The sequence below is a fragment of the Osmia lignaria genome, chromosome 6, assembly GCF_051020975.1.
Source record: "Osmia lignaria lignaria isolate PbOS001 chromosome 6, iyOsmLign1, whole genome shotgun sequence".
NCBI classification, from domain to species: Eukaryota; Metazoa; Arthropoda; class Insecta; order Hymenoptera; family Megachilidae; genus Osmia; species Osmia lignaria.
The window spans coordinates 6,660,228-6,682,036 of record NC_135037.1 but is presented as its reverse complement, the minus strand read 5'-3'; the positions used below and the strand labels follow the sequence as shown (position 1 = coordinate 6,682,036).

The 21,809-nt window shown below is 37.6% G+C and overlaps 1 protein-coding gene and 2 non-coding genes across 3 annotated transcripts in view; 2 read left to right on the top strand and 1 right to left on the bottom strand.

The window, feature by feature from the left end:
- Positions 1 to 21,809, top strand: part of alpha-Man-Ia (alpha-Mannosidase class I a) — a 350,946-nt gene that overhangs the window by 79,469 nt on the left and 249,668 nt on the right. The window lies entirely within an intron of this gene.
- Positions 20,262 to 20,475, top strand: LOC117601789 (small nucleolar RNA U3). Its single transcript, XR_004580801.2, has one exon. It is a non-coding gene; the product is annotated as a small nucleolar RNA U3 (small nucleolar RNA).
- On the bottom strand, positions 21,075 to 21,156 carry TRNAS-AGA (transfer RNA serine (anticodon AGA)). The gene has a single exon. It is a non-coding gene; the product is annotated as a tRNA-Ser (tRNA).

The window sequence follows — 21,809 nt, the reverse complement described above, 5'->3', positions numbered from 1 at the left end:
TCGTATTATTTTCATTTTCTAATTATTTCATTTTTTCTTTCGTTTAAAAGTTATACATTTCACTGTATGTTAATATCCTTTTTGTAAGTATGAGGCATGATTGACCCAGGCTTCGTTGTTCAAAAATTAAAATAAACAAAATCAGCGCCTATTATGGTAAACTATAGTACAATATGACCAGTCAAGGGGACAACCCCTTTCAATATTCTCTATTCAATTACAATTTAATATACTCAAAAGAAACAACGCGAGTAGCAGGAAACAAAAAGATCGTTCAAAAAGCGATCCGCAATGTGGATTCTTCTCGTTCAGAATCGTGTCAAGAGCGAAGGTACACATTGTTTCTGCGGCCGGACGCGAGTTCCCTTGCGAAAGGGGCCCCGAAGAAGAAGAAGAAGCGGAGGAAAAACGAAAAGAAACAACGGCACGCAAGTGAACCGAGAGAAGAAGAGGAGAAAAAAGAAAGAGACGCGGTTGTTTCGCGAACGTATTATGCGGTGTTAATGATGATGAGTGAAGCCGTCTTCGAACTCGAGATACTCTGTTGTTTGCTTAATCCTCGTACTCGTCGTGACCCGACCTTCCATTCGCCTCTCTAAATACCAGCTCCTTCTTTTCTCCTGCAAACGCGTCGCTCTTTCTTCATGGGAGAAAGAGAGAAGAAGACTTAATGCTGAAGCGTTTCTACCTGTGCGAGCTGAAGAGAACTGTTTCGAGAGAACTCGTCGCTATTGTTGCGTGTGCATCAGCTCTCGCGGATGTGCTTTCGAGGCTTGAAGACGCTTGAAATAATAGCGAGCGTAGGCAGGCTGCTGCTACCCTCTCGTCGAAAATGTTAAGACAATTCATTCTGAGAAAGAACGATTTCAATTTGAACATCGTTCAGATTTTTGTCAGATGATTTTGTGGTTGAATTCAGACTCGATTTCGTATATTATTTTATTTTATTGTAATTAGTCGAAGATGAAAGTGGAAATTGAGAAAAGAAATTGAAAAAAAAAGAAGCAAATTGAGATGAATAAAATCTTTTGTCGGAGAGAACATATTTCCGTAATTCTTTAAATAGTCTGCAAAGTGAAAAAAATTAATTGGTTATAGAGAAAATTTTTGCCTGAATCACGATGCATGAAAGAACGCCGGTTCAATGGAAGCAAATGAAACTTTTCAGCTTCCAATTGGAATATTCTTCGTGTCCTATAAAAACAAGAATCGAGCGGACCACAGCTGAACGATCTGACAGCACGATATCGACAAAAAAATTCCAATCATCCGTTTATCGATAAGCAAACGTACAGCAAACAGACATTTCAGATGCTACACAATCCGAATCTCATCTGAACCCGGCTTTAAAACACGCGAAAGGGTATGTTTAAAGTATTCAGAAGCTTTCCGATCGTTCCATGTAATATTTCTTACGATGAACGTTATTTAAAACTTACAAATAAAGAAAAAAAGAAAAAAAAGGTTGAATGCAGACTGAATTGCTATTGGACGATCCATCATGCCGTGGTAGCGGCAACCGACAAAACAATATTCAATCTTCTACGTGGTGAATAAGCACACAAAAGTGAGGAAACACATTTGCATTGATAGAAAAACGTCTGGATATGATTGATCAGTAAACTTCTCTGTTTATATCAAGGAAGATGTAATATTTCTCTGACAGATCATAAGAAATCATTTGAATTTAAATTAATTTTAAATAGGGAAGAGAAACAATACATTATCCACCGGCTATAAATAAAATATATACGCACTACCATCTTATAATTAACAATAACTGAAGATTAAACGGTGTAACCTATTTTGTTACAGTTCCAATGTGTTAAATTTGATCGATACTTTTATTGTTAGTATGGTTAAATTTTGAGTTCAGTTCTAATTATAATTTCTTCAATCAAGGATCGTTGAATGCTATGTATGCATGATATTTCATTTTTCTCAATTTGTTTTAAAATTGAAGCAATAAATAGTTAGCTCTGAAAAAATCATAGATGAAAGGGTTAATTTGAATACATCTAACTTTCATTATTTCAACCAAGTTATATGTGAATTTGTAATAATCAGAAGATTATTAATTAGTTTTTTTTCAACAACCGATACTGTCAAAAAGCCTATTAATATACTCCCGGTAGATAAAGTATTAAAATCACAAAAGCCAATATAACAATCAACCTAAGAAACATCCTTAGAAGATCCAGCAGCTTTGAATTCACAGCAGTAATAATCCTTCAGAATAAAGTCAAGATAGGCGAGTTTTGAAAACCAGCATACCCTCGTCCCGAATGTTTCTCGAGGCTTGAAAAAACCCGGGAGAAAAACAGACGATGACTGGAGGGTGTCTTCGAAAAAGAGGGGTATCCAATCTCCTGCGTAGAGATGGGCAAACGAATGACAAGATGGTACAGTGTGACGGTGTTACGCGTGTGAAAACAGCCTTCCTACCGGTTGGTTTCGATGGATAAACATCGATCAGGAGAGGCGGTCGGTGACTGTGGAGTCGCGCGGATCAAGGGAGGATTGGCAGGCTAGCAGGAAGAGTAACGCGAGAGATCCAGGCACCCAGGCGGAGTTGGAAAAGGACGAGGGAAGAAGAGGTAGTTTATTCGCGTATAAGCAAGCAAGTGAGTTGGCAAGTTCGTCGAGGCTCTCAGAGGCTGGCTCTGTTTGTCTTCCTCGTGGTACCGAAGAGCTGTTTGCATTGGCTCCGCACCTCGGTGACTGAGTGAAATGATTTCGTCGAGGCGAGCCTCGAGTGCACTCTCCACGACGAGCTGCCAAGTGTTGCTCCACGTTCGATGCGCCTAACCTAGGGAAATGACTGTAGCTTTCGACACTGAACTTTCGTTATCGATGTGTCTTTCCCCGGTGCTCGATACCTCGATCTTACACTCCTTATATATCGACTTTGAATGACAATGATGGGTGATACAGGTGAATTTTATTCTTTCAAATATTCAATCTCTTATTTCTTTATGTTTCATTTAACGTATGGTGTTGGGGAATTAATTCTCGACAACTAGAAATTACACTTTATAGTTTCGTTATAGTGTAGGATTTTGTGAAATTTTGTGAAAATCTGGGATTTGTGGAATTGGATGAATAATATAGGCAGGCAGACCGACTTATCATGACTATAGTGCTATCATGTCTCAATTCAATATTAAGTCCTGCTTTATTAGCGAACATAAAATTTGATGTACCTCTGCACAGCATTAAACATTCCAACCTGTTCTACCCTATAGAGTTCTCTTCTAGATTCGGTCACTATGATACTGTGGGATTTTATGATGATGGGTATGATGGGGTAAAACTTGACCATCGGCAGTGAAATTATGTCGGATTTGTTAGGAGCTGCGGCTAAATTATTTTACAATATTTATAAACCGTTGACCCTCGGCTTAAGAGCAGGACCTTTACAATGCTTGAAACTAAATTTAGCAATTGATGATTCGATTTCACACGATCTTTCATTTTGAAAACAAAGGATTTTCAACCCTCAGAAAATGGATACTGGGTCATTTAAAGACCTTGTTACCCGAATTGATATTTGGAAATAGAAATACGCTTTCAATAAGCTTTTCGTTTAACCGAACGAGTATCCAGGTATCGAAAGGTGGGCGTGAAGCTTCAAATGAAATCGCGAGACTTTGAAATAACACAAGCGTGGATGTTGAAAATTAACAGCTTGTCTGAAAATTAATAGCTGTCAGTGCTGGAGACGTAGGTGCTAGAACGGTTCGGTAAACGTTTAAGGGTTTCCGTGCTGATTTCACGGAACTCCGTGCAGCAATTCCAAGATAAATGAAATAACCGAACGAGTGAAATTAGAGTGCCGACGATTTCTCTTGCAAAATTACAGCGACGGTTTCGTCTGCTGAAAACGAAGATCACAGAGCGAATTTAGGAAAGTGTAACGATGCAGAGGCATGGAAAACGATTGCGATAATGACTATCCGGGAAATTAATGACAAGCCGTGGAATAAAAGAATCGAAGAAAGAACTTGAATTATTAACTTTATTTATTATCTAATTTATATTCATTCATTTATATTCAACAGACAGTTGTTTCATAACTTTCTGAATGGTGCGTAACGTATAGAAGACTGGTCTGAACGTTCGAAGGAAGTCTGAAACAGTGATAATTGGTCGATAACCGTGTCCTGTCCCAGGATACTGCTCTCAATGACGTTACTTTATCCCCTGGTTTCACTTAACCGGTTTAGGCTCGTCGAACGGTTGCGAATAGCGACGAGTTAGCTTGATCACAACTCGTTGACGCAGGAAATCCGTTTATCCGTGCTAAGCCCGATACTCCTTTAGAAAATACGACCACCTGTCTTCGAGTCAGCCCGGATACCTTGACGATTCACTTTCTGAAATCCTGTTACCACGCGTAATTCGCCCGTTTTATTCATTATTCCACGCTACTCAATCATTCTTCCATCTCTCTTCGAATGTTTTTCCTGAAGGTCTTACAAGCGACTCGATATTGCTCCAGTTTCTGTTGCAATCAGAACTTTCTCTCTGAATAAGAATTTTTATTCTTGTCAATATCGAGTCATTTTTGTAATTACCAAACTAAATATTTTTTGGGGTTTTAAGTGTTTCAGTAATTAATTGAGTTAAATTTGATATCCTGTAAAAAGTGTTCTAAAATTTGCAGGAAAAGTGTTCTCATTTTGACGACCCACTTGAGAAGAATTGAACAGGAAGAGACTTCAAATATTCAGAACCCATAAATTTTGTAATATAAACAGGCTATTAAATTCTGAACCCAAAAGCAATGCATTACATCTACTATAAGATTTTTATGTACGGTAATAAAACATAGAACAGGTAATTTTGAACATGTGTAATGAATCATGAAATTTGTTTGCAAAAGAAAAGTAAAATCTTGATGAAGAATCATAAAGTCATAACAGTCGTTTAGTGTGCCAGAAATAAGTTAGTGACCAAGGAACGAAGAAAATTTCTGTGACCACAAGTCGCAATAATCTCACCTCTTACCACAAAAGTGTATTGCATATCTCTTTCCCCGCTTGACCGCAAATTATACTAATTTTCCTAGCATCATAGGGAATACAGTTGTTAATCTTTCTTATAGTATGTGTATATTTAAAAGCCAATTGCAATTATTAAAAATATGAGTGTTTCAGTTTTCAATTTAAGCTTGAATAATTAATATAATCCTGCAAAATTTCTTTTAATTATTCACGTATATTAAATTTTGGGTACTAATAATATCACTGATCCCCAAAGTAATCAACGTGTTAAACAATGCATGAAGAATTATCTATCATACCTAACCACAGACATTCAACTACCCAGATCTCGTATGTTTGAAACCTGTCTGAGTGTACATTACTATAATTGCATCATGGTTCATGCTTGACAAAAAACAAGAAATCTTTTATATTCGAGCGTACTTATCTCACGAAGCTCGATCGTCATAAGAAATCTAGCAGCCCACCGATCGAATCGGTAACAACGGTATAAACAAGTCGTACGCTACCTCCTGGGCGCACGGAGTCCTTAATCCGCATTAACGATAAAGAAACGAGGCCGTAAGTCATAGGAAAAGTGGACGGTTTACAGGTAATTGAATGCTATTAGGGGTACGTTTATACCCAGCATTATCACCCGTTGCACCAAGTTCTGCCTGTACCGAACGTAACACGAGGGGAACCGGTTCCTGGCATACATTATAACAGCTTACCTGTTTACCGTATCGATTGTAAATCTCATCGGGATACCTGGACTCTGTATGCAATCGATCGAATGAGTTCATTCCGTGGTGGTAACGGTATAAATGTCTACAAGAAACTAGTTGCCAGAGGATCGTTAAAATTCATGATAGAAGAAAAAGTTTTCATTCAGACTTAATTAAAATGATACTACAAGGAATATTATTTAATTAGTCTTTATTTTTGATAGTAGTGGTAGTATGGTTTTATTTGTGATCGCCTTTCGTTTTCGAGATTCGCTCTTATGTTTCATATTCATTTACTCGTGCCGACGTGTATTATCGCGCATGCATTTTCATTCAGAAAAACTGTCTATCGGTTCAAACACTCTTTTCTAGCACCTCACTCGATCCGATTGCCGTACGGCTAAAACATTCTTTATTCACATCTCAGTCAATCCAATTATCGCTTGGACCAAATATTTTTATGTTTTTGCATGGAAAAGTGCAATAAAGTCATTGATGCAACTATTGTAGGTAAGGCGCAGAATGAACCTATCCTCCTCTCCATTCTAAGATTCTAAAAGTAACATAAAATTTTATTGTTTCAATCTAAAAATACAAATTGATGCAATTATTATAGGTAGGGTCCGAAATGAACCTGTCCTATTCTCCATTTTAAGATTCTAAAAATAACATGAAATTTTATTATCTTTCAATCTAAAAATACAAATTCAATATGAACAACAAGTAGCAGAAGTAATAGTCGGAGTCCCCAAGTAATTAACTCGTAAAGCACGCCGGGTGTTAATGACTCCTCCCCTGTGTCATCCGCGGTGGCTGATGAACAACGATTAAGATGAAATATCCGGAAAGTTGTTAGAACCTGTGGTGCGTCAAATGAAATAGCGACCGCTTAGCGAACCGCTAATTGCTGTTTGATCGGTGAAGTGTGGGCGGAGAAGGAGGACGATGCAGCTCGCTGTTTCATTAGTTTATCGAGTGACGCTGGCTAGGGCAGCTTCTCTGCCGGGGTCAGATTATTAGCAGGGACTTAACGTTGCATAATCTGGGTCATCGTTGCACGAACTTTCGAGGGATTTGGCTAAGTGGCGATCGTTTCGATGGAGATTAAGCTCGCTGGTCATCGATTGACTTAACGCGATTACGAAGGCGAGTCGAAGAGAAAGTTCAAGTAATCGAGAATTTATCGAAGCTTATCCTGAAGATGTTGCATCTTGGATAAGATGGTTATTTTAATCATTTCTCTCTTACATAAGGCAAAGTAGAATTCATTTAACGAAACGTATTGTCCCATATTTCTCTCAGCCTGCGAGACAGTAAAGGAAGTTAATCGCGCCGTATATCAGCATCCTGAACGTTTAATCCGCTCGTCTCTAACAGTTTATCTCTGATTTCCTCCGAGCGAAAGAAACTCCTTCTCGATGCACCGTGATTACCTCGGAAATCCGCCCGTTCCTTTTCAAACTTTAAGATCCCCCGGGCGCAGGATCGTCGCGTTAAAGCAAACGCGAGTCGACGTAGCAAAGCTAGATCCTGGATTTGCGATCTTCGCTGCTGTTTTCCCCCGATGTTTAGACTGTTCAAGTCACTCGGCTACCGATATATTTATTCATACGAGTACCAGTAGAAGGTGTTTCCATGTTATTTGCAACAACCACCATGAGCCGGTCACGCGTCACGTCATTAGCCAAAGGAAATCAGAGCCCTGCTACCGTAACCGCACCTAGCCACAAATGTTTCTTCGACTATTGCAGGTCTCGCGAATTTTTTTTTTTTTGCATTTCAAACGAACCGATTTTCCGAGAAACGTGCCTCGCTTGTCACGCCATAATTCTGCTTTCTGTTTCACCATTTCTTATGGCTCGTTGAATGGATTAACCTCTTGTGCTGCAGTCACGTTTCTTAGGTGTTACACTTTTCAGCACGTAGTTTATTGAACGTAATTGAATGGATTGAATAGTGGATACGTGTATATTGCTGATTGTAAAGCTGATCTGAGCTGTTTGTAATAATTTAGATGGCTGTGGTTTATCATTCGTGCTTCCATAGGCAAGTAGGACTTATTGAAATTTTAATTATTAATCAATTTGACGGCTGATACGTGGATTTTTTAAGGGACGAGAAACTCGATTGGCAATAAATATTTTTTCGCATTCTTTCTGTCAGGGTGTTTATTTCCTCAGATTCGTGTTATATGACCAATCGTTTATACCATGATTTACGAACGATAGTCATGTTTAGGGCTACCGAGGGTATTATTTCGGCAGAGTGGGACACAAACAATATATTGTAAGAAGACATCGAAAACAAAGACAATTAGTGCCTTTTTGATAATATTTTGCATTGAATTATTGCTGTTATTATTATTATTTCAATCATTGAACGACTAATTATTAATTAATTAATTTGGATACGAACAAAAGATATGATGATCAAGTTTCGTTTTTTAAATGGAATTATGTATTTTTTTCAGATTATGTGATAGTGCTTTTCAAGACGAATTTATTAAGCTTTAATTACACCCGATTGTAATTAGTTTCCAAGATATAACGTTTACAAATTTTCCGAGTTTCAATAAATACGTCACGGTTTGAATAGCAAGTCGTAAAAGCGGCCCCATTGTATAGATTTTATCGCGTGCTGATTAGAATTCGAAAATCACGAATTATAATAACGATAAAGCGATTCAACAGCCTTCAAAGAACAACGCGATAAAATATTAAGACAGATACTCGCGGTAACATAAAATACTCGTTAAAATACCGACGAAACAATTCACTTCTTTTCTTTTCTTTTTTCTTTTTTTTCACTTTGCCGGGATATTACCGCACCGCGTATAACTCATCGACTGTCAGCATTAATTACATCGTTTATCATTTTGGTTAAATAGCAGTCGATGTGCAGGCGCGATGATGAACAGTGCCTTTCCTCGAGAAATCAATCTGCACGTACACCGGAAGGAATTAATCTTCTTCGTGCTACGTATTCGTACGCGACCGCACAATGCTGATATATATACATATTTCACCGTTCATACGACCATTCGCCAGGATTTTTTTCATTCATCAGGTGCATTACCGATTCATATTTCAAGGAGCGCACCTCGCACCACGGACGCGTGTATCCTCATACGTTATACCGGCACATTATTCGCTTGTTAACGAGATAACGTTTCCCTCGGCTTTAAGCTGGATTCGTAAATTAATGATCGCGTACCTGGTGCTTCAACAGCCTATAGAAATCATTGTACGGTATTTTGCTAAAGAACCTTTTGATCTTCTTTCACTCTGAACGGTTTGCTGCTCATTCTTTCTTAATATTGTTAATAAATCATATTACCTTGATTTTATCGCAACAATAAACTCGTAACTGTTTTTTTTTCCTATAAAACGGAGAATTTGTTAAATGATCAACACGACTAGTGGTAATGCAACAAACACTATAGATTCATTTTCAATCAAACATTCTAATCTCGGTTCCTTGTTCCTTAACTCGTTAATCGAGGAATTAATTTTTGTTCAATTCGTTGCACAAAACTTGAGAAGTTATATTATCACGCCTAAAGTAGTAACAGAAAATCGTTTCTCACTTATTAATTATTTATTTTGACAAAATATTTTATGACATATTTAGAATGTGTAAATGAAATATTCCTAATGTACAAAGAATTAATTAAACAAATTGAAATAATTATTTCGCGGTATGATATTTCTTGAAGCAATGCGGTATACCTATAAATAAAACCTATAAATTATTTTCTAAAAATTGCATTGTCAATTCCCTTCGCTCGGAATTGAAGAAATTGTAGAAAAATTCTCAAATAAACCTTGCGCGGCAGTGGCGTTTAGCCGAGGCCAATCAGGACGGCGCAGTCTCTGTAAATTTGTATTTCTAAATTGAACGACGCTGGATAAATAATACGTAAACTTTTCTCGATCAACAAAGTCTACTGAATCGGCTAAGAAGGTGGAAGGAAGTAGAACGAGAAGGGATAAGGCGAACAAGAGCCCCTTTGAAGTTCGTACATAACGTTGAAATTTCTGTTCAAGAACTTCCTCGACGTGGTCTCGAGTTTTTCAACTTGAACTTGCCCGATCGTATTTTCCACGGTATATTTTCTCGAGGATCCGCCGGCATCGCCGTCGGCCGTTCCATATAACCGGCTCGATTTATTGGAAACGAGACTTAACTCGTTGCTGTGGCTGATACTCAACCGGCTAAAATATTAATCTGTTCGCGGAAGGATAAAAGGAACAAGAAGCCGAAGACTCTGCGAGAGTCGTGAGATGAGAAAGCGGGTATAGTATCTGTTTCTCTAATTCCTTCCGCTTCTGTTTGTGAGATGATAAATTGAATTGTAGCCGGCAGGGAAACGGTATTGAACTTAACAGACGGACGAATGCGTCGATCTGTTTCTACTGAAATTTCATTAAAGATCCTCTTTCCATAATAATAACCAGCCCTATAATTTTCGTATTTTCTAAATAAATTGTCGATAAATTTGTTTGATTGTTTCCTTTTCAAATTTCAATTTAAAACACAATAATTAAGATTGCACATTGGAACCGTAATGCTATTTCGCTTGCAATGAATGAAAAAAAAAAACGAAATAAAGTGGAGGGAAATACGAGAGTATTAAAAGGCTCGTAATCGCTGTTGAAAGTTATCAGCGACGTTGAAGGAATACGCCGATTACAGGACTAATTATGCGAGTCCGACGCGTTACACGGCGTCGAGGAGATAAGAGGAGGAGCATTGCGAACCGACCAGAGATTCCACTTTGTTGACAACGATGAATCCCGCTACGAAATAATATTATCGTTCCTCTCCGGCTATTCCACGGTGATCACGAAGCCTTCAGGTGACAAAGAGCAACCAGCACTATCTGACGATGACCCTTTCAGTTCGCCAGAGTTAAGATCCTTCTTAAAAGGACTCGTCGAGCCCCCTTTTCCCCGCGGCAACACGCGCTATCCTATACAACCGCGAAAGATAACCGTTGAACGTGGATGCCTTAAGGGGTTGTGCACACCTTAAAAGTGTTCCTGGAAAAAAGTTGCTGGATTATCGTCGTACCGGGGAATGAAAATAGACGTAGACGAACATCGTGTTGAAACTACGTTATCGTCGTGTTTCTTAGCCGTTCTCAGTTGAAAGTGTATCCTTCTTCCTTGCTGTTTTATTAGGAATTTAACATATTTTTAATGGAGTTTTAAAGTACTCCAATCTGGACGGTGATAGCTATATTTTTAGATGCAGTTGAAATTTTATAATGTCGGGTAAATAGAATTCTTTCGTCGCCCATTGGAAGAACCTCTCGAATTACATTTTCCTTTTTCAATTAATCGGCGGAAGGAGTTTCGGTTTTAATACAGCGGAGTGTCAGCAGATCGGATCGTAGTTTCACAGGTTCCTTGCGATACCTTTTACGTTTCGTCCACTTCAATCCGTTCAAGTTCAACTTCAATTAGCCCTTTGAGCAGCTGGTTTTATAACGTGAAAGGGATTGGCTTTGTGCTTCCATAGCACTTTGGATGTTTTGTAAAGCAAGCGCCTTGGCCTCTCTGTAGCACCTACTTTTGATTCTTTGAGAAAGAAGGGTCTCTCTTTATTCGTCCCTCTCAGACGCAGCCGAGGAGAATGAACAGAATCTCTACATACTTTGCACCTAGCAAGTGATCAGACGTATAGAATTTTCTTGGTTCATTGGAAAATTAAATGAAACTTTGATGTTTGAAAGCAGAAATACCAGTTAAATTTTTCATAATATTTCAAATACCATTTGCAATTTTAATTTTCTATTTCTTTCAAATATATTCATTTTTTAGTCGCTTTTCTATCTGCTTCTAAATCTAAATTACAGTTTTTAAATTGTACTGTTTTTCAGAGGTAGCATGACTGTTTTTATTCCGTCTTAAATTATTCAGTACTTAAAAAGTTCCGTACAAAATTGATCAAAAGAGAAAGGCACCTCTTGTTGCACCACTTGAAATATTTTCATTGTTAGCATTGATATATCAATTTTGTAAAGTAGGAAGTGTAATACAGACGGTAATTAACGAAGAAAATTCAAGCAAATGCACCAAAAATGCATTGCAACGAATGCAATAAAAATACATTGCAAACGAATGCAACGCGTTTCATTCTCCAGAATTGATCATCAAATTCGCGGAAAGTTACGCGGAAGGAGACATCCCGCGGAGAAATGTGCATGCCCTCTTAGCATTGGTTTACCATAATGGAGCCACGTTTTCTCCGTGGCGCTGGGAATTATTTACTCAGACCGGGAATGCGGAGAGCGCCGTTGTAAGAACAGCCCGGGGTCTCACCTACCTACCTTGGTTGCAATTCAACGAGCAACGAGATACCCCTTCCCTCTCTCCACCTGTCCCGGAGATATCATTACACAGATAAAACCGCATTGCTGAAAGGCTGCCGAGCTAATCGACTGCTCGCGCTCGACGCTTCCTCGAAATCTTTCGGGCACGCGCGGAATTCCGTCGATCGAACCGGGATCCCGATATATGACTGCAACCTAACGAGTCGCTGCATCGATGTTTCCTTGGGAAAAGACAGTTTTGCTTCTGGAGACAGGAATTCATTGATAAAACCGATGTATTCGTTTGGTTCTTTTTCCACGCTTCTGTGTCTTTGAAAAGTGACACAGGGATATAAAAACCATAAAAGCTCGATCAATAATTGGAGTTCCCATGACTTTCCAAAAATGAATCTTCAAAAGGCACAGAATTAATTTATACACCTACGCCTTTCGGGTCTTTCCTCTTTTAAAATTAAACTATTATTAAATCTAACATCTTTCAATGGAAGCACTGTACAGAAAGGGTTAAAAGGAACTTAGTCCAGGATACCATAATTTCCCATCCTCGGTGTACTCGTAATACCCATCGAACCCTTCAGCATCGAACACGTTGAAGCTGTGGACGATGGTGGTTGGTCGCTTGAATCTGCCGCAAATGTTAGGAGGACACGAAGTGGAGAGAAAGGGTTTCACATAATGCTATCAGAAGGTGGCCATCCACGGTTAAGAAGACAAGCGAGAAGGCTGTTGGCTGTTGTTGATGAACGTGGCCGTTTATATCTACCGGCTGTGGGAGCAGTGGAACGAACGGTCAGCAGCCGGTCGACGCCGAATTCCGCCGGTTTCCAATAATTTTATTTTTGCTTTTAATGCAACGTCGCGTCGCGTCGGCCCGCGATGGAATCGCGTACGGGTTGGCTGGCGGCGGTCGATGGCGCTTCTTGATACTAGATAAAACCGACGGTACGACCGGTCGTACGCTTTCGGCCCCTGTTACCACCACCAATCTCCTCTCTCTTCACCTTCTTCTTCGTTTCTTTGTTGTTGGACGCGCGTAACCGCGACTCTGTACGCGAGCAAGATGCCATCAGCTGTTCGAACGAGCAAGATTGCCTTTTCGACGAGCCCTACACCGAAAGGATCGCTGCTCCCTCTGATCCAGGGATATTTATTGCTACGCCCCTGAGGATCGTCCTGCTCCCTTTTCTTTTTTTTTTGCTTCGTTTCTCTCTTCTTCCTACCCGGACCGGTGATTGATCTGAATTTCTTACCGGCGATTGGCCACTTGTTCCGATCGTGTTTTTTTTTCATCCCTTGCTTCTTTTCTAAGTGTACTTCCGGTAATTACCGATCAGACCGATGGTAGCGATCTATTAATTGATAAGAATTTATCAAGGCAGCACTCGTGGCTACAGGAATTTGAAATTCGTTGAAATTCTCAGGATCAGCTGACAAATCGGTGTAACGCGTCGAGACTAAAGATCATCGGATGACGAAACGATCCTCGGTCGATTTACAAATCGACGAAGCCGAGAACTCGCGGCAAGTGGTTCGGACCGAGAAGCGAAGGGAAGATCCGTTCTCCAATGGGGTCTCATGAATAACAAATGCGTTCGGTGGTTATTTCTCAGGGCGTCGAGCGTTTCCACGAACGCGAATTTCCAGCGGATCGGGATCGCTGAGGGAAAGGGTGATGGCGCCGCGGTATCGAGAGGGCGGTAAATAATATCGACGCGTGTACAGGCGTCAAGCGATAAATCACCGATCCGGCCTGACAGGAAATTGAACTTTCGAGAATACTTATGCTCTCGTGATTATTCATGTCGATAGGGCGCGTTTTGCTAAGTGAAAAGGAGCGTAGAAAAGTGGGCAGAAGGCAGGGCAGATAGAGGAACGGCATCATATTTTAGCCAGCCTCCTCGATAATAAATAACGCGTCGCTGTTTTCACGAAAATCGACAGGAACCATCTGGAAAGGTGCTATTTTTTTCCATTTTCTATCCTATTTCCTTTTTTTTTTGCTTCATGATTTCTCGATTTTGTAAATTGTGATCAGAACGTTGGATAACGAACGTTGTTATAAAAATCGAAATAAAATCTATAATAATTTGTATGGGAATTGTAAGATAAATTATCAATATTTTTCAAATTCTCTTTGCATAACATTATATTTAATTGCAAAAAAAATTTACCTTAACGTTATCGTTAAATTCCATTACAAATTTTCATGAAAGTTATTAACAATCTCTTGCCGCATTATTTCTTTCTTAAACTGGGATACAATTTTAATAAACAAAATAGTTTCAAGATACCAAATAAAGGATTAAAGAAAATACTGGGAGAATCTTGGGATTTTGTCGATAAAACTTTCAAGATTCCGTGCTCGACGTCGTCGTCCGACGACGGCATCTTCTCAAAAATAATGAAACCCTCGAGAAGGTGGTCTTCTAACTCTAACCAGGCCACTTTGTAATGCGATCAGCTTTGGTCCCGGGCCAAGCCACCACGACGATGACTTGCATCTGCGCCTCTGACCCGTTGAAATTTATGTCCGAGTTGCTTCCACCCTCTGACACGGTAGGGCAAAGCACGTGGACAACAGCGGTTGTAAACCACCTTTCTTACGAACTTACCCCCCGTTAAGCAACTTTGTCGAATTAATTACAACGCGTGGAATTTTACGTTTTGCTGATGCGACAATTTTCATTTCTTTTCGTTGTTTCTCTTTTAATTACAAACTCTTCTCAGCTCTTAACTTTGCTCGACTGAATAATTACACAAATAAAGACAAAGTGACTGCTTCGGGCAAGGAACGCGAATAAATAAAAGCTTTTTACATAAGGACTTTAATTCAGAACCGAAACTTCAGAAATAAAAATGAGGTTTAATTGACGATCCACTATTTATTATTTCTTAATTTTTTTTACCTGAAGCAGCTACTTCGTCTTCTCAAAAAAATGATTTCCAGGAAATAATAAAATGTAACAATAAGAGAAGAGTGGAATTTATTGTGAACATTTCTTTTTTTTTTTAATAAAATTGTTGATTTTTCTTTATATATATTTATAGCAATGAAACGAATTTAATTCCATAATGTTTCAACAAAATTATTATTTATTATACGACGAATAAAAGCAATGAAACCAAATCCTTTATTTCACATATGCATACATATGCAAAGTACTTCAGTCTGAAATGTTCACTAATTATATTTCCATAGAATTACGAAAAACAGAAGAGATGTAAACCGAGAATATTAATACGAAACGTAGCTAGAATATTCATTAAATTCGTTATAATAATTTGAACTTCGTTATGAAGTGTTCATTCTTTCCACAGTCTTCTCGTAAATCCCGTACGAAATTCAATTAATTCTGTAAATTCATTCACGAATCGGTCTGTTTTTCGAAGATACGTAAAATAAACTCAAAGGGCTAGGGGTGAAAGTAAAATTTAACTTAAACCTTTACCAAAGGCGTTTCAATTAAGTGCGACGACGCGTCTGCTATTGTTTCGAAGCTTTTGCACGCGCTGCGTGCGTATCGCGAGAAGCAAAGGATTAATTCAGATCCTGCACCCTGTATCCGTACGAGAATAACTGTAAAACCGTGTTGTCAAGTACGATCCTTCTATTCACCAAGGCGACGCCTTGTTATCGTAGTCTTATTACACCTTAAGCTGCTTGTCACTCCAGAATGATACGGGTGCAAGCTTCCACTTTCCCAATGGTGTTTCAGTACCGCTTGTTACGTGAAACATGTATTCTTACCAAGTTTGCTAATGCAGTTTAGATTTATCGCTCTCGGGATATGTAAATCCTGCAATTGTCTCGGGCATAATGCACGTTTCATTTGTTTTATTAACAAGGACAAATTTCTGTTCTCAAGCAGTGTTTCACAAGTGTATCACGAAAATTTGAGTGAAATTTCTGATGGAATTTATCAAATACTCTAAATTTCAATCCTAATTTGAATTCGAATTCTTTCTCGTCATCCCTTGAACAGCGGAGCCTGGGTGAATCGTGATATTAGATCAAGGATATTAATCTAAAGTTAGCCTAAAGGATTCTTTCAAAGAGTAAAAAAATAATTGTAAAAGAAAAGTGTAAAATTGAGAAAATGAAAGCAATACGAAATACGAAATTAAATCAAAATTGGGGCTCTCTCCATGGTCCGTCGTTCGAGGGTTGATTACTAAAGGTATCCAAGAACCCAAACGCACAGTTTCCATTTAAAAGGCATTAAAATATATAAAAAAAAATTGTTCAAATACTCCATTAACCGTCAAGAGTTAACCGTATCTCTGAATTTGGTAGGATCAATCACCGTGGGTCGACCACCTGACCATTACAGGTGATAAAGTGCTTAACTTTGCAATTTCGCGAAAATATTCCCTCCCCGGTTCCCTATTTTTTAATTGCGCGTTCACGTTACGTTACGGCACGCGGGATGTAATTTGATCGAACAAGAGAGGACGAGGACCCGTCGAAACATCGAGGGGCATATTAACCCCTATCGATGATGCCGCGGTTAGGTACTGTAATTACGGTAATGTTATGCGCGCTAATTGGAGGATTTTGCGAGAGCCGATAAAAACGAGATTACTCAGGGTGCACGGTTGCTTGGTAAGGTGCGTGTACGTCGTCGTATCGGGTATCCAAGAAATTGGCTATCGGCGTATTCCTTCGTCCCAGCCTCATTATCTTTGCTCAAAATGTTAGTAAATCATTCGCGATAGAATCTACACCCGAAGCGGTTCACTGGGTTTAGGTAACGAAACAACGTCAGCAGGATAACGCTCTTGTACGTGAATTTCTAATTAACTTCACTTGTTTTCATCAATTTTGTATTTTTTCTTTTTAGAGCAAATCAAAGATTTCTTCACTTGGAAAATAAATTTTATTAAACGGTTTGTTGCTTCCTTTCGTTCCATTTTTTCGTCTTTATTGTATCCTTTGAGGACTGTTGAAAGGCGGAAAAATATTGCTTAAAAGTCTGAAAACGATCGTAGCATATTGCGAACTCGGAGAAAAAGGGGTTGCAACGTGTTTCGAAATAGAGATTGTATTTTCTAACAGCCAATTCATTTGGGATAGAAGATAGTTCGACAAGCAGCAGCGTAATTAATGCCAAGACAATTTTCTTGCCGTTGAAACGACAAACTTCTGCCGTTCAAACTTCGCTACACCGTCTTTCCATGCTGGAGCCTCGAATTAGAGAAAACAGCGAAATGAAGAACTAGACTTCGTTAAACTGTGAAGATTGTAGATGTTCTTGGGATTCTTCTTTCTGTAGAAATGTTTTTCATGCAGTTTCGTAACTTTCCGCTGTAGAAATTATCTTGAATTTGTATCACAATTAGGGAAATTTATAGATACGGTTTGAGCGCATTGGGAATTAAGCATTCAATACACGGTGTGGATAAAGGATATTAATAAATCAGTAATTAAACAAAAATAGAAAATATATATATTAGGGTATCCAATATGGGGTTGTAGAATCTCTCCGTTATTTTCAATTTTGTTAAATTAAAGAAATCATTTGTAAAACATTATCGATAGTGATTTAAAAGCATGAAAAAGAAACAGACAGAATTGGATGGAAATAGGAATCAGAAAGCAGTACAAAAATCAGGAATCGAGGCGAGGTTGGATAAGCAAACGCGAGGAAAGGTTCGACAAACGTTGCTGTTAACAACGCTTGCTCAAACAGCGCCTGAAAACAAACAAGTAAGGCTGATGTAAAATAAATAAGCGGAAAATGGGAGATTCTTTGTTGAAGTTTAATTGTGTTTGAACAAAAGGAAGTCCTGGATTAATTAAAAAGTAGCAGAAATGCGGATGGAAATGATTATTTTAGACGTAAGGTGAAAAAGAAAAAAACGAAGAACGCGTAATTTGTAAAATTAAAGCTTTTCATTTGGTTTTAAAAGTGGTGAAATCAAATAATTTTCATTGAGTTAATAATTGCGAAATTCCACATTTTCTTCCAACAATTATACTTCAATCTAATTCTTTTGACTTTTTGTTTAATTATCTTCATAATACCATCTTGTTTTTCTTCCATGATAATTTTTGATTAATCAAGTAGATTCATCAATTTGAATTTTCAAATTATGGTCAGATTGATCTCACGCATCCGAAACGTTGACTAATTATTATATCGTGTCGCAAATTAGATCGATCTAATTGGTCTGTAACAAACGACGTATTACGTTGGTCGAATATAATTGGTGTGATCACCAATTTATCAATGACACGTCTATTGATGTAACACTATGCACCTACAAGCTATTGAATTTGATTGTAACGCGATCGTAATAATCGAACGATGAATTGTACAATGAATAATGAATTTCTATTGCATTCTGCTTCTTACTGACATGAATTCTAATAAGCCGGTTAAAATACTAGACATTACATTTGCATATATTAAAATCACATAATCGTTTAACAATCGTTTTATGAAACTTTTGTTAGTATTTCAATTGACTGCTCTCAAGGATAGCGTTTAACAATTGCTCATTTAACAGCAATATTTAATAAATGAAATGGGAATGAAAAAATGATAATTAAATTAGGGCTCTAAATTAATCTCTGGGGATCCAGAGATTAAATACCACGATTAATATCAAATATTACATTTGTACGTTTTAATTTCTTCATACATTATGCTCGCTTTGCTTGGAACCTTTTATAATAACAATTTTCCTGACAAAGCAATCAGAATCATGGTGCAGTAAAGGAAGAATAAGGTAGAAAAGGAGTGGAAAAAAGGAGGATTCGTGGACGATGGAGAAAAGGGAAACAAGGGTGCGATACAATGGGCGAATGTAGGTGCTCGTATGTAATATATGCTCACATTGTTTACTACCACCTTGTCCTGATACTGTGGGCTATTGCGCACAGCAAACAACGCGTCCGGCACACGTGTCCACCCATCGTGTGGGTCGTTCGTGGACACCCACGTGTTCATCCGCGTTTCGACGACTAAAACGCGCCAACAAATCCACCGTCCCTTGGCTAATTTCCTGTTCTGTCGTGCAAATGACGCTGACGAAAGAAAAGAAATCATAGCGACTCGGTGTGACATCGTTAAAATCGTGTCGACGAGTTTTATCTTATAAATATTTTATAAATGTATATAGTTTAATATTTGAAAAAAAAAAAAAAAAGAATTCTTCAATTCTTTACCCTCTTCGGTTATTATTAAATATCACAAAATTTAGAAATAGATAAAATTTCTCCATTACATACTAATATTTGTTTTCAATTCGAGGAATCGTAAAAAATTCCAATTCAATTCTTCATTCGTTTTCCATGTATTCCGTTACTACAATGCTTTAATAAATTCCATCATGTCGGGGTCTCTGATGAATTGTTTACTCCAATTTTGTTGCACGCGCGGGATGCAACGAAATTAACCGCGTGATCGTTGAACTTTCGTTGCTCCAGATACTGGTTACGTGGATAATGAAAGCTGAAAGTTTGCGTATAAATTTTTCCGCGAAGGCAGCTGCCAGTAATAGAAGGGAGAAACTGTTAATTAATTGTTAAACTGCGAGTGTAAAGATTCGTTCGATTAATTAAAAACCAATACGGATTTTTCTCTGCAATACTTTTCAAACGTGTTTCGTTTCGCTTCACATCTTTTTCCCATTTAAACATCAATATTTCTTCTGAAGAAAATTCATTGCCGAAATTTAGTCAAGTTTAATTCAAGTAATTTATTGCAACTCGATTTATTTCACATCAAACATTTAAACATAAAAGACTGCAAATTAATGTTTTTGATTAGACGTATAAATCAATTTTGAATAGAAATGAATATTAATTAATGCATACCTAAAAAAATCTATAATTTCACATACTTATTGAATTGGAGCACTTTTTAATGATAAACAGAAATATTCATTATTTTATTTTTTTATTGTTTGCAACTCATATTTCAAACTTAAGTATTTTATCAATGTTCCATGTAAGTGTATTTATTTACAACATCTTCTTGTTGCATCAAACAGCATCTTGTATAAAATTGGCCAAGTTCCAGTTTAGAGTATTTTAAACCTATCGATCAATTCTTTAAATACTTAACACGTGACGCATTGTTATCTCTAGACTCTAAAAATATGATTTAGGTTCCTTCTCATAGATGGCTACAGAGTTAAACGTGTTCTCGCAGAAGCAATGGTGCAGTACAGGCTTATATACTGCACCATGGTGCTTGAAAATTTAAGACTATACTTCACAGGATCATTTCTGTAGTATGTTAGTCTCCCTTCTGGTTCAAAACAGAAGTTGATGCAACCACGATGAGGAGAAATAGCTCCTTTCCTTGAGCGTGAGGAAGACTCGAGAAGCTGACTTTGTTCAGTTTCTCAGTCATCGATGATCGTTTATCTCCTGTACTCAGTATGGGGGAGATGGGAATGGGGCTTTCTGAGTGGTTGTTCAAAATTTATAAAAAAAAAAAACAAAATTTATAGTTGATAGAAGAATTCAATTTCCAATTGAGAATATCTTTATTAGAAAATTTTAAAGAATTAGCTTCATTTTGAATTTAGTTCTGTTCATTATGTTTTGATTTGAGCTTCGTTTTTTAAATTTTGCTCCAGTTCGCAGCTTTTCTTTTTTTAAATTTCTGCAAAAATCTGGCTCTCTTGTTCATTCTATCTGACAGGTCAGCTTGTGTGCCTATTTTGAATAAAAAATTCAAATTTCCATTTCTGCCTGTTAGCAAACGCAGCTGTGCAAAATTTTCGCACAAAAATGCAAACAGCTGAGAAAAAAAATGCTTATTATAGAGATATTACATGTGAAATATAATTAATATTCGTTTGCTCGTGTAACTTCCTAAAAATGTTGTGAATAATTTAATAGAGTTTTTAGAATTTCGTTTGAAACCGTGTATAGGTATCCAATAAATAAATTGTAATTAAATTATTGTAAGCATTATTCAAATGAAAGAAATTTAATAACCATGAATGGTATTAATATTAATTCATTTGATGTTGAAAATTAAATAAAAAAAGAAACCACCATTTTTTCGCAGTCGGTAGGACTCGAACCTACGCTCCCAGAGGGAATCTGATTTCTAGTCAGACGCCTTAACCACTCGGCCACGACTGCTTGTTGAAAGGTTTCTTTACCTACACAAATGTTTTAAACAACGTAACTAAACTATAATATTACTAGATATTCTGCATTATTTCACTAGAACTTTCCCGTATAAATATTCATAAATGAATACTTCAACATTACTTACCAAACTAAAAGCTTAAATTTGATAATTGTAAATATGGTAAACTCTACCGGATCGCATTTATTAATTTAATATTTTGGACCCATCATAATCAGCATTAATTAGTACCGAGCGTCAAAGAATTGCTCAGTGAAAATCAGGTTGACACGATTAACGTATCGCGCATTACAAAGTCGCCCAATGACAATCAATTTCCGTGGAAACAAAATCATTCTGTATACACCAAACAGACAACTAAAAGCAGGTAATTAACACACTCGAAATGCGAGACAAAAGGGATGTTTTATCGAAGCGAATCGTTAAATTGTGAATGCAACAACGATGTTGCACGATCAATCGAATTCAAACAGTCTAGACCAAATATAAATAATGAGACTTGGTAAATTAAGGTTTATTATTTATTTAATACTTTAGTTTGATATTCTATTATTTAGCAGAATTTAATAATTTTGAATTTAACGAAGAAATTGCATAGTAGACTTTCCAAGGAATATTTCCATTTCACGATTACACCTGCTCG